The sequence below is a fragment of the Trichosurus vulpecula genome, chromosome 1, assembly GCF_011100635.1.
Source record: "Trichosurus vulpecula isolate mTriVul1 chromosome 1, mTriVul1.pri, whole genome shotgun sequence".
NCBI lineage: Eukaryota > Metazoa > Chordata > Mammalia > Diprotodontia > Phalangeridae > Trichosurus > Trichosurus vulpecula.
The window spans coordinates 455465689-455480239 of NC_050573.1; the positions used below are offsets into that span (position 1 = coordinate 455465689).

Genomic DNA, 14551 nt, shown 5'->3' on the forward strand with positions numbered 1-14551 from the left:
AAGTTGCCCTTACCAAGAAAAAAAATATGTATCTAGATTTTCAAATACAATAGTACTTTAAAATAAACATAGTTAAGAAAAAGTATCTTCCTATCAAAATGAAGATTTTAAAGTAGTTCTATAAGTACCTGAACTCAGTATCTATTTTGTTAGCTAGCTAGAGACAGCTGCAACATAAAGTGATCCAGGAAAGCTGAGGCTGTAAGTCACAGCTGCTCCATATAACAGCTTTTCCCCTTTGTTTTTCTTTTAGGACTGAGATAAAAATCAAATCATCATTCATATCATATTATTTATCTTGGCAAGTTTGAGTCACAATGATACCACACAGGTGAAACACATATGCCATACACCCTCACAACCTAAAAGACTAAAGTAAAAAAGAAATGGAAATATTTTCAATCTTATGGCTCAAAGCTCCCATCCTGGAAATCATTTATTATGTACACCTGGTACCACCAACAGTACTGAGAAACATTTCCTCATGTTCAATCATGTTATTTACTGTACTACATAAAAATGTAAGTTTTATTAAAAGGAAGAAAGCAAAATTAAAATTTCTGAAACAGCAATGGTTAGTCCTAAAGATAGATGTAAAGTCTTAGTATCACTTAAATTTCCTGATATGAAGCTTTTTAACTGGCTACTCCCTTCCACTGTGACTGAAGAAGTTCCTTTTGTGCCTGAAAGTTTCCTTCATCAGGCAATGTCAAACTTGGCATTCCCCCTCTTGGCTGTCCTATTGTCTTTTGGCCAGCCAAGATGAAGATACACTGTCAAGGGAATTTTTCTCATTCCTTAAGTAATGTATTTGTCTAAGTGGAAAAGAAGCATAGCAGAGTTTCCCTTTCTGGCAAGTTATATAGTTTCACCTGTGCAATTCATATTTCTAGACATATAGTAGTATATTAAGAGCTTCCTCTCACTCAGTACATACTTTCCCTCACTTAGTCAGTATGCTTGTCAACTTGTGTCCTCACAAAAGCTTTCCAATTGTGAGAAGTGGAAGAATTCCAGATTCCATCTTAGAAATTGCCTCTCAGAAGTCTAAGATTCAGAGATAGTAACTATAGATATATCTAATATCCTTGTGCTTCTCTCTGACATAGGCACATTCTTCATTTTTTCAGAAGCCAACAAAACACTGCAAATTCATTCTAATTATCACATTTTAGATCTTGGCATCATAGAATTTTGATATAGAAATATCATCTAATCCAATGGATTTTCAGATGAAGAAACCAAGGCCTATAGACTTGAAGCACAGGTAGTTAAAGGACAGAAATATGTTACAAACTCAGGTCTTCTGACTCTATAATTAATACTTTTTTTCCCACTGCCACACTGCCTTCATTACCTTTTTTCACTTTCATAATAGTTTGTCTTTGATACACTTCATTTAACTCACATATTTATATTTTTTTCTTAGGGATATAGGAATAAGGATAACGATGATGATGATGGCACCAGAGTATATATAAAATAAAAATATTCATTTTGCTGTACATATGTGTATTCATGTAAGTCCATTGTATATATGTATATGTGTGTGTATATATATCTATATATATATATATGTATAGATATATATATAGATATTTAAACACACACTTAGATGTATATATGTATGTCTTTGCACATATATGCAAACATACCACATGTTTGTGTGTCCTTTACTCTTCATCCTCAATGTTATGCCAGTGAAAAGAAATGGAGTGAGAAGGCAAGGCAGGCAATCAGAGAGAAAATTATATAAGGAGGAGAGTAAGAGGAAAATGAAGCAAAAAAATGGATAAAGGATACTTTAAAGAGAAAAAAATGGGGAACATGAAGGGGATATTTGTAAGTAGCATTGATCCTAGACACAATTTTTCTCCAGTAAATAAATATTGAGTATAGGACCATATATAAGCCTTTAAAACACATGTTTGCTCTTAAAATATAGATTTTACTAATCTAAAGGATGACAGTAGGTATAAAATATTAAAAACTAACCCAATATATTTTAACTATGTTGTCTATGATTACAGCAAAATGGCTTTTCACTCTTAATTTTCTTCCCCAAAAGATCTCCTCAGCTGATGAGTGAGTCAGGTAGATCTGCATTCCAAGATACAGGGCTATATTAAGAAGTAAGTCATCTGTTTGTTACTGATTACTGCTCATTAAAAAGTATGAATCCTAGCCAAGGAGCATTAACTTTCTCTAGGCAGTGTGAAATGACAACTTGTCATCAAGACTTGAAGTTTACGGCTTATAACTTTATTTGAGGGAAAAGATTCTTATTATAATACCAAAAGTGTACCAAAAGATATAATATGTTCATCAAAACCATTGCAAAAAAAATTCATATTAAAAATAATCTTTCTTGGACTACATTATTCTATTTCTTAGAAAAAATAATTTATAGAAGGAAATTAGAAGACAAAGGAAAACTTGGAGAATGAGAGCAAGTTTTCTATCTTCTCTCTGTGTCTTTTGTCTCTGTCTCTGTCTCTCTGTCTTCTTTTACTCTATTGTGGTCAGAGATGATGATGATAATGATGATGATGATGATGATGATGATGATAATGATGATGAAGACAGTCGTGGTGCTGATGGTGGTGATATTAACAATAACAAGCATTTATATGATACTTTCAGTTTTGTTAAGTCTTTTATAGTTATGTCATTTGATTTTAACAACTCTTCAAAAAAGTGAAGTGCCATTATTTTCCCCATTTGACAGATGAAGAAAATAAAGTTGAGAAAATTTAAGTGACTTGCCCAGAGATGGTAAGTTCCTGAAATAAGATTTGAACTCTGGTCACTGTGAATCTTATATCCATCACTCTATTCATTGTTTTATCAATTTTCTATCTAGCTCCCTCAATAAATAAGGTAAAAACTAGTAATTAACCTAATTTTCTTTCTACCAAAGTGTTTTTTAGATAATGCAATAAATCAATAATACAAAGCAGTTTAATTCTGATAACTATAATGATCATTCTGGATCCTCTCTTCCTGAAAAGGAAACACCTTCCTAGTAGAGAGGTAGAACTATGAATCTTTTATATGTTTTACTTTGTTATAATGAAGGGTTGCATTTATGTGTGGGGTTGGGAGATATGATGTAAAAGGAAGAGACAACCATAAAAAATGCATTTCATATGTATTTGTTCAATGTATTATTTTTAAGGGGAGGTGGTCTGGATCTGTGATCTCATCCAATAGAATTGTTGTTATTAAAACCACCTATACTGATAAAGATCTATAATTTCTTTATAATGTATTCTTTTTCAGAATTTCCTTGAGATATTGAGGATTTAAGTGACTTACCCTAGGTCATACAGGAAAAGTCTGTCTGAGCCTGACCTCGAACGAAGAGTTCCCTGATTCTAAAACTAGACCTCCCTCCCTCCACTACACCTTAGTGTTTCTCAAGTCTCTCATTATCTTTGATAGAGTCTTGAAAATTCCTTATGTGAGGTAGGCAACTTAATCTAACATTAATCCTTTTTCTCACCATTATTATTTTGCCAGCTTAATTAAAATGATGTTCTTTGAAAAAAGATCTCTATAAAGAATCCACACAAATCATATAAGCTAACCTTTCTGTATCTAGTAAACTTCAATGTGTCTTCTAATATTCACTCATCATGTCTACCAAAGAAAACATTTCAGAATTTCCTCACCTTTTATCTAAAACTATTCTTTTGGTATTTTCAAATTTCCTATTTTTTTCCTAATTTTTATTTAATATTGTTAGTTTTCAACATTGATTTCCACAAGGTTTTTAGTTACAAATTTTCTCCTCATTTCTGCCCTTCCCCACTGTAAGATGGCATATATTCTGATTGCCCCTTTCCCCAGTCTACCCTGCCGTCTATCACCCCATTCCCCCCCATACTCTTTCCCCTTACTTTCTTATAGGGCAAGATAGATTTTGATACCTCATTGCCTGAGTACCTTATTTCCCAGTTGCATGTAAAAAACAACTTTTTAAAAACATTTGTTCTTAGAACTTTGAGTTCCAAATTCTCTCCCTCCTTCCCTCTCTACCCACTCTCCTTGAGAATGCAAGCAATTCAACAGAGGCCACACATGTTTCATTATGCAAAACACTTCCATAATAGTCATGTTGTGAAAGAATAACTATATTGCCCTCCATCCTATCCTGTCCTGCTTTATTCAATTTTCTCCCTTAACTCTGTCCTTTTTCAAAAGTGTTTGATTTAACTACCTCCTGCCCAATCTGTCCTCCCTTCTATCACCCACCTCCTTAGCCCCTTCCCTCCTACTTTGCTGTGGGACAAGATACCCAAATGATTGTGTATATTATTCCCTCCTTACGTCCAATCTGATGGGAGCAAGATTCACTGATTCACTTTCACCTGCCCCCTCTTCCCTTCCATTATAACTGCTGTTTCTTGCCACTTTTATGTGAGATAATTTACTCCATTCTATCTCTCCCTTTCTCCTCCTTCCAATATATTTCTCTTTCACCCCTTAATTTTATTTATTTATTTTTAAATATCATCCCTTCATATTCAACTTACCCTATGCTCTCTGTATATATGCATATTCCCTTCGACTACTGTAATACTGCAAAAGTTCTCATGAGTTACAAATATCATTTTTCCATGTAGGAATATAAACAAAATGATTTGACTTATTAAGTCCCTTATGATTTCTCTTTCCTGTTTACCTTTTCATGCTTCTCTTGATTCTTGTATATGAAAGTAAAATTTTCTATTCAGCTCTGGTCTTTATATTGAGAATTGCTTGAAAGTCCTCTATTTTATTGAAAATCCATATTTTGCCCTGGAGTATGAAACTCAGTTTTGTTGGGTAGGTGATTCTTGGTTTTAATCCTAACTCCTTTGACCTCTGGGTTTATCACATTCCCAAACCTCTGGTCCCTTAATTTAGAAGCTGCTAGATCTCATGTTATCCGGATTGTGTTTCTACAATACTCAAATTGTTTCTTTCTAGCTGCTTGCAATATTTTTTCCTTGACCTGGGAACTATGGAATGTGGTGATAATACTCCTAGGGGTTTTCTTTTTGGGATCTTTTTTAAGAGGTGATCTGTGGATTCTCTCAATTTCTATTTTACCCTCTTATTCTAGAACATCACAGCAGTTTTCCTTGATAATTTTTTGAAAGATGATGTCTAGGCTCTCTTTTTGCTCATGGCTTTCAGGTAGCCCAATAATTTTTAAATTATCTCTCCTGGATCAATTCTCCAGGTCAGTGGTTTTTCCAATGAAATATTTCACCTTGTCTTCCATTTTTTTCATTCTTTTGGTTCTGTTTTATAATATCTTGATTTCTCATAAAGTCACTAGTTTCCACTTGCTCCATTCTCATTTCTAAGGCAGTATTTTCTTCAGTGGCCTTTTGGAACTCCTTTTCCATTTGGCTAATTCTGCCTTCAAGGCATTCTTCTCCTACTCAGCTTTTTGACCTCTTTTGCTACTCAAGTTAGTCTATTTTTTAAAGTGTTACTGTCTTCAGTATTTTTGAGGGTATCCTTTAGTAAGCTATTGACTCATTTTTCATGGTTTTCTTGCATCATTCTCACTTCTCTTCCCAGTTTTTCCTCTACTTCTCTTACTTGATTTTCCAAATCCTTTTTGAGCTCTTCCATGCCCTGAGAGCATTTCATATTTTTCTTGGAGGCATTTGGTGTAGGATCTTTGACTTTGTTGACTTCTGACTGTACATTTTGATCTTCTTTGTCACCAAAAAAGATTCTATACTCTGAGTCCTCTTATGCTGCTTGCTCATTTTCCCAGCCAATTACTTGACTTTTGATCTTTTTGTTGGGGTATGACTGCTTTCAGAGTGGAGAGCACTTTGTCCTAAGCTTCAGGGGTTTTACCTTGCTGTTTTCAAAGCTACTTCTATTCTGAGGTGGTATGATGCTCCTCTCCTGGCCTGTGCTCCACTCTGTGAGTGCCTTTCTGCCATGTAACTACCAGGAAGATTCCCTCTCCACAGCCACCACAAAGCTTTGCCACACCAGCCCGCTTCCTCCTCCAAGACCCCCCTAGCCAGGACTGAGACCCACATCTAAACAGGCAAAACAACAGAACTTTGCCTCAATGCCAGCAAAGCAATCCCTGAATTACTGCTCTGATTAGCCACTTGATACCCACAACTGTGTGGGTCTGGGACCAAGGAAGCAGCTGCCTCTACTCCTTCTATTTCTGCTGCTGCCACCACAGCTGCACCCACCTGTGCCACCACCTCTGCTGTCCCACAGCTGTGGCTGGACCACACACTTCCCTCACCCATATCCGGCAGTTTTTCCACTGACCTCCTCTCTTGTCTTTGGTGTTTGTGGGTTGGGAAGTCTGGTGACTTCCACAGCTCAGTGATTCAGGGCCCTGAGGCCTTTTCCACCTGGTCTCCTCTGGCCTTGTCTGCCTGTGTGGCCCATGTTGGGCTGTACTCTTCTCCCAGCAAGGTGTGATAGATACTTGCCAACAACTATCCAGGCTGTCTTGGGCTGCAGACTTGTTTCCCTCTTTTATTTCATGGGTTCTGTAGCTCTAGAATTTGTTTAGAGTCATTTTTACAGGTGTTTGGAAGGATTTTGGGGACAGCTTAAGCGAGTCCCTGTTTTTAAGCCACTGTCTTGCCTCTGCTCCCTCCTGTTTCCTTTTACCATTTCCCTGACTCTCCAATTTCTCAAAGGAAACTTCCTCTATAAACTTTCCTTTTTTCCTTCATATAGCAATGATGTTTCGTTCTTCCAAGTTACCTTTCCACATTTGTCTTTGCTGATTTTTCAAACTCTACCTCATATTCTGGTTGAGGTATACATATATACATACATACACATGTGCATACATCCATACATACACATGTATATCTTCATCCTAAGATACATGTACAAGACTATAAAATGGTTCTGTGATGGCAAATACTGTTTTGTTTTGCATTGAATACTATCATAACATTCATTATCTTTACACATTATGGTTTATATGCAATTAAATTCTTATATTTTTGAATAAAAATGAATGAATCATAATATACATACAAGCTAGTCAATGCTACCTGCAGTCAAGCTTGGGAGAAGTAAAGTTATGTTATGTTTAAGATCTTAATCTATATTTTTATATCTCAAACAAGCCTTAAAACATGAACCTAGGGTGATCTTTTCTTTTCTTGAACCTAGAGGTATGGGTTATAAGCAGCAGAAGAACAAAATGAACCTCTAAAGCAATATAATCTACTGCTCTCTAAGACTGTCCCTCAACACAATATTTTTGTTTTGTTTTAGTCTTGTTAATTTAGCTCTCTGTAACTGGAAGATGTAGAAGATAAATTTGCATTCAATGAAAAAGTTGGAATAGCATCTAAATTGCAATGGTTTACTATCCTTATAGTTCATAGCAAGAAATTTCATGGAAATGGATACAGTTGATATTTTTTTCCCCAAATCCAGGACTTGAAATTAAGGGGTGAGGTCTTTGTCACTTCAATTGACTTTCTTGCCTAGGCTTTTTAAAGATTAATTAATTTTTACTTTCTAAAGGTTTATTGGAACTGGTCTTATGAAAAATGTTTCCTTTTTACTACAAAGCATGAAGATGATTTTAAAATATTTCATTTTGTTTTATGCAGTGTAACTAAGGCCTATTTTAGTAGATCTTAGAGACAGCACTTTCTGGTCAATTTTATTTCATAGTACAGAATCATTTCTCATTTTTCTTTTGATTCAGTTCACGTCATTGAGATGCAGAATCTGAAAGGAAAAAAAAATAAAGACTTCATTCTATTGAAACATATTACATAATTAGCCAGAACAGTATTACTGACATGGACTCAGACAAGCATGTTAAAACAATTTTGACTTCTTCTTGAAAAATTAGGACTGGCAAAGATATTTCTTTTTAACTGTGGATATTGCTACATTCATGCATGGCTGACAATAGTCATTTACATTTTGCCAACTATATTTATAATATTACTGCAGCACTATAGATTTGATGCTAAAATGATTCACTAAAGTTTGGCATTTCTATTATTGTTCATTATCACCATGGCATGTTGATATACAGTATAGTTGGGTGGGGAAAGGCTGGGGGAATTTGAGGCCAGAAAACCTAACTTCTGACTAGGCATTGGGATCTTGAGTAAGCAACAGAATTATAGGGTTTTAGAGTTAAAAGTGTTCTCAGAAGTATCTAGTCCAATAATTAGCCAAAGCATCAGTCCCATCCAAATCGTGCCCATCAAGTTGTTATCCAGCTGCTACTCGGAGAATTCCACTGATGAGGAGCAAATTACCCTCCATCATAGTCCGTTCCATTTTTGGCATCCTTAATTGATAGGATGTGCTTTTCTTTGTATCATATCCAAATCAACTTCTCTCTTCTTCCTACTTATTAGTCACACTTTTGCCCACTGGGGCAAACAAATTTTACCTAATTCTTTCTCCCATATCAAATATAACAATATTTTAAAACAGTGATAATGCCTGTCCCTGAGTATATTCTCCTGCATGTTAAACACCCTCAGTTTCTTGATGAATCCTTGCTTAACATAATTCTGCATCTTCTTCATCTAAGCTTTATGTATCTTATGCCTTGTCATCTTTAAAACGTGGTGACAATAACTGAACATCATGTCCCAGATGCTATCTGACCACAATAGACTAAAGTTGGATGAAAACATTTACAATGCTTTGACTTACCTCATAGAATTATTGTGCTAACCAATGGTGATAGTATGTTAGACTACTTTACAATAATACATTTCTGTATAATTCAAAATTATCATGTTATCAAATTGACATTGGGTCACATGTTAGGTAGAAAATAAGCTATACAGAAAGTCTAAGATTATATCCAAAAGATACCATGAGGTTATGTTAAGTTGCTTGTGGTGCATGCAGTTTGCCAAGGAGCTTAGTGTGGTTCTCTGGATATACTCCCTGCTCTGCCATTATTGTTTATTAGTCCAGTTATATCTGTTATGGCTTGGAGTTATCTAATATAACTTCCTTCTTACTCAGGTATAGAGTGGGTGAGTGAGATATGCTTCTAGATGGATTGACCATTGAAGGTCTTGTATGAATTAAAAGTGGCTGCCATCTCATTCAAACTCCAGAGAACCACTGACTTCATGACTTCAGAGATCATATTTAATTAATGCCTGGACTGTGGAAAACAAATCACAGTGAAAGATGTTGTGGTAACTGGTTCTGAGTTTCCCCTTGGACCTTAGTTTCATGCTTATTCATTCTGAAGCCAAATATAACATTCAGGTGCATGGCCAGAGGTAATTTCACTCCCAGTTCAAATCCACTTGTTATTGCTGCTACCATGGCCCATAGAGTGAATTCTAGTCTAGGATATTTAAGATGGCTAAGATACAGATTTTGATCTTGAACCATATGCCAATACTCAGTTGTTTAGTAGCTGTTATAGGAACCTGTTATAGAAACCAATTTCACCCTTTTGACTGGGTTAGTTAATATTTATAGCATCCTGTTTTTGATTTTATGGTCTTAGGATGCCAAACCTTGCTAGTTTCAATATATGTGTGTTATACACATTTATATTTATTTATATTTATAATTATATACATTTTAATATGCACACATATATCTATAAATATACATACATATATTTATATATATAAATACATATATACAATATATACATGTTTATATTTATGTATATACATTTATATATACACACATACATATATACATACACATACATTATATATATACATACACATATATATGCATGCATATATATATATATATATATATATATATATATATATATATATATACCTGTCCCTGATACCTAATGATGGCTTGCTTTTACCTTTGTATCTTGACTACTGATAAACTTACTTAAACTTGTGACCTTTGCCTATCTATTTTCTATAGTTTTCTTGATGCCTATCACCTACCTTAATTACATGAACCTGGTGCCAATACTCCTGATATCCTACCTAACAATCTAGACTTCTTTTCTACTACTTAACACTGAAATCTTCTGGGGTCAGTTGATCTCCTCAGGGAGCTCTGGTTGAACTTCAGTGCCAGCTGATAGTTAACTAGAGCTTTAAAAATCTTAGTCTCTGAGGAAATGAAGAAAAAAAAAGTCCATGTGGATAAGGAGACATTGAATTTTGGGAATATCTACTAATTCTCCATTCGGGGACAAAATTTTATACTGCACAACATGATACTAAGAAAATTGATTCTCTTGTCTAGGAACAGAAGTGAAAGTACAACTATGAGGGATAATCTAAGATACTTTTTGTGCTGATAATAATGACATCAATCCCCTCTGCCACTTTTCATTGAATTGTTGGAGAGACACATTCATAGTAATCCTCTGCAACTGAAAATACTTCTAAGGCATGCTTATATGTAGAGCTATACTAGCACAGACATCTTTGCATCACTGGATAATCAGGCTCTCTTTGTCCTGCAATACTTGTCAATACAGGTCATTCAGGGTTACTGAGCTTTATCAACACTGAGGTCACAATCATTTGAGTTTGCAAGGTAGAGTTCCTTTGTAGTCCACAATTATCGTTGAGCCATTGTTCACAAAAAGGAATTGAGGTTTTAGGAGGGAGACGGACACAAGTCCTTGTCAATAGTATAATTGAGCAGAAATACTCCATTTTCAGTAGTACTTCTGCTTCTGGTGAAGCTCATTACCCTATGTCAATATAAAATCAAAGTAGGCCTACATTAATTCTGTGGGGTAATGTTATTCCATTCTTTTTGGAGTACCTGTGCCTACTGAATATGATATACCGTATTTTATTTTGTCTTAATGACAAGGAAACAAGTAGTTCAGAGATGAAGTACTATGTGTAGAAAACCAACCACTTCAAACAGGCGCAGTCATAAAATTGGTTAGAAACAACTCTAATAGCAGAGTATTTTGCATGAAGAATTATCACTTTCAGAAGCAGAAATTTTTAAACAAGAATTGTTGACTACAATATTAGAAAAGAATGAGATGAACTAATTGCAAAGATACTGTGTCTAAATTTCATAAACATGATTATTAGGTGGTAGGGAAGAGAATTATATCAAAACACCACTAATTTTATATTTATCCATCCTAAGACAAGAAAAAAATATCCACCCACACAAATGCCTGACTTGATTCCTTGTGTTTTCTTTATTTGCCTGCAAAGAGCTACGGACACTTTTGGCATTTAATATATATATTTACTTATTAAATCAAAAGGTCAGCCAAATATACTGAGATATCTTAGCCTATGTGGAATGGCATTTTCCTTGCCAGTCCTGATAGTGAACCCATCCTCATCCAAACACTTCAATGGATTTCAAATAGGAATTTGACAGAATTTCTCATAGTATCTTTAGGCAAGAAATAGTCTAGAAATTTGCTGCTCAAAATTATGTTTGGTTCCTTTTTTTTTACTCATGGTGCATTATTTTATGGTGCCCTGAAATATTAAGGTCCACAAACAGAAAACTCAGGAATGCGCATGTGATCACAAGTGCAAGTTCTTTAAAACTGGAAGCACACTAGCACACCTGAGTTAGAAGATAATATAGCTAAGGAGATTTGAATTGATTGGTAACCAGAGCCAAAAATAAAGTCTCATGACTTTATATCAGTAAAGAGGGAAAATTCTAATTAAGTTCCTTGTAACTCTATCCTTGACCTGGTCCTCTTCCACTTATTTTTAATCAGTCACTAGAAGGAAGACATAGGTGACATTCAAAACATTAACAAAACTTGAAGCCAAGCTAACAGATTGCACAACAAAGAAAAGAATTTTAAAGGATTTCTATATGTTAGGCAGTGGTATTCAAGGTGTCAGTTATGCACCAACAACTGTGCTGCAAAGAAAAAAGCAAAATTGCTTAGTAGCATCCCTTCTTCCTCCACAGTGATCGGCTATGACTCACTGACTCACCAGCAACCATGTTGAAGGGACCCATAGTTAGCATTGATCTTGGCATCACTTATTCCTGTGTGGAAGTCTACCAAAATGGGAAGATAGAAATCACTGCTAATGACAAAGAAAACAGGAAAACCTCAAGTTATTGTCTTCGGTGACACAGAGTATTAATCAGTGATGCTGCAAAGAATAAAGTTGCAATGAACCCCACCAACACAGCTTTTGATGCCAAATGTCTGATTAGTCACAGATTTGATGTTGCAATCAAACAATCACACATGAAGTATTGGATTTTCACAGTAGTGAATGACACAGGAAGTTCTGAGGTCCAAATGGAGTACAAAAAGCAGACCAAAAATTTCTCTCCAGAAAAAGTATCTTCTGTGGTCTTGAACAACATGAAAGAGATTACTGAAGCTTACCTTAGGAAGACTGTCACAAATGCTGTGGTCACAGCACCAGCCTATTTCAACAATTCCCAATGACAAGACCACCAAAGATGCTGGAACCGTTGCTGGTCTCAGTGTACTCCAAATTATCAATGATCCAACTGCTGCTGCTATTGCTTATGGCATGGACAAAAGGGTTGATACTGAGAGAAATGTGTTGATCTTTGAGCTTGAAGGTGATACTGTTGATGTCTCCATTCTTACTATTAAAGATGGCATCTTTGAGGTCAAGCCCATAGCTGGGGACATCTACTTGGGTAGGAAGCACTTTGAAAACCAAATGGGCAACCATTTCATTGCCAAGTTCAAATGAATGCACAAGAAGGACATCAATGAGAACAAGACGGCTATTCACCTTCTGCACCCCACTTGTAAAAGTGAAAAGCCTACTCTCTCTTTCAGTACCCAAGCCAGTACTGAGACTGACTCCCTCCATGTAGCTATTGACTTCTATACATCAATCACCTGAGCCCATTTCAAAGAGCTGAATGTTGATCTCTTCTACGGCACATTGGACCCAGTGGGAAAGGCCTTAAGGGATGCGAAGCTGGATAAATCACAGATTCATGACATTGTCTTGGAGGTTAGTTCCACTCACTTTCCCCAAATCTACAAGATTCTACAAGACTCCTTCAAAGGCAAGGAGTTCAACAAGAGTATCAATCCTGGTGAGGTTGCTGCCTATGGTGCAACTATCCAGCCTGTCATTTTATCTAGGGATAAATCTGAGGATGCGCAGGACTTGCTGCTGTTGGATGTCACTAATCTTTCCCTTGGAATTGAAATTCTTGGTGGAATTATGACAGTTCTGATCAAATGTAACACCACCATCCCCACCAAGCAGACACCATCATTTAGCGCCTATTCAAACAATGATTCCAGTGTGCTTATTCAGATTTATGAAGGTGAGAGAGCGATGACAAAGGATAATAACCTTCTTGTCAAGTTTGAGATCACAGGAATCCCCTTAGCAATCAAGGGTGTTCCTCAGATTGAAACAACATTTGACACTGATGCAAATGGCATCCTCGATGTTTCTGCTATGGACAGGAGCACAGGGAAAAAGAACAAGATTGCCATCACCAATGACAAAGATTGTCTGAGCAAAGATGACATTGAATTAATGATCTAGGAGGCGAGAAACACCAGCCTGAGCATGAGAAGCAGAGAAACAAGGTGTCTTTCAAGAATTCCCTTGAATATTATTCCTTGGACCTAAAGGCTACCATACAAGATGAAAAAACTGCAAAGGAAAATTGGGGATGAAGACAAAAATAAGATCATTGACAAATGTAATGAAACAACCAACTTGCTGGATAAGAACAAGACTGCTGAGAAGGAAGCATTTGAGCATCAGCAGAAAGAATTGGAGGTCTTCAATCCCATCATTACTAAGCTGTACCAGAGGGCAGGTGCATGCCAGGAGGCATGCCTGGGGGGTTCCCAAGGGGTGGAACAGCCCCATCTGGAGGTATTTCTTCTGGACCCACCATTGAAGAGGTCAACTAAACACACCAGCAGAAGAGCATTCCCCACAGCTTTCCAAAAATTGAAGGACTCAAATTTGTAGCCAAAGCAATAGAAGTTTAAAAGAAACATTTAAGCTCCCTTATAAATCTGGGCATGTGAATACTTGAATGTGTGCAGGAGAGACATGAACATCATTGTACTTTATCTCTACTGTAAACAAGTGGAAATGCAATTCTTGTCCTGGAGAATAAAATCTATTTAAAATTGGCACCATAAAAATGGAATTAACATACTATTGAAGAGTACATATTCCACTCAAGAAAACTAAACTGTACATGCCATGAAGGGACTGTTTTATCTAAAACTTTTGCCTCCCCCAGATTCTGCCACTGAATTCTAAACATACTACTTAATAAATATTTGATGATTTATTTAATATAATGACATGTAATAGAAATAAATGTAACATCCTGTTCTGGGAGGAAGTAATTGCTAGGCTCTTTGTGATGAAGATAATTCTCATTATACATCAGTAGTATGATATTGCGGCCAAAAAGCTGATGCAATCTTACACTAAATTAATCACTGATTTATAACATCCACAGTAATAGTTTCCATGTATTTGGCCCGGACATATCAAATCTAGGGTATCGTGTTCAGTTTTCTGTGCCACATTTGATTGAAAATCTGAAGTACATATAGAGGGCAAGTAGAATCATG

At 35.9% G+C, this 14551-nt stretch overlaps 1 pseudogene; it reads left to right on the forward strand.

Annotated features, from left to right (window-relative positions):
- Window positions 1-11935: 11935 nt before the first annotated feature.
- LOC118839800 lies at window positions 11936-13931 on the forward strand (annotated as a pseudogene).
- The last annotated feature ends 620 nt before the right edge of the window (window positions 13932-14551 follow it).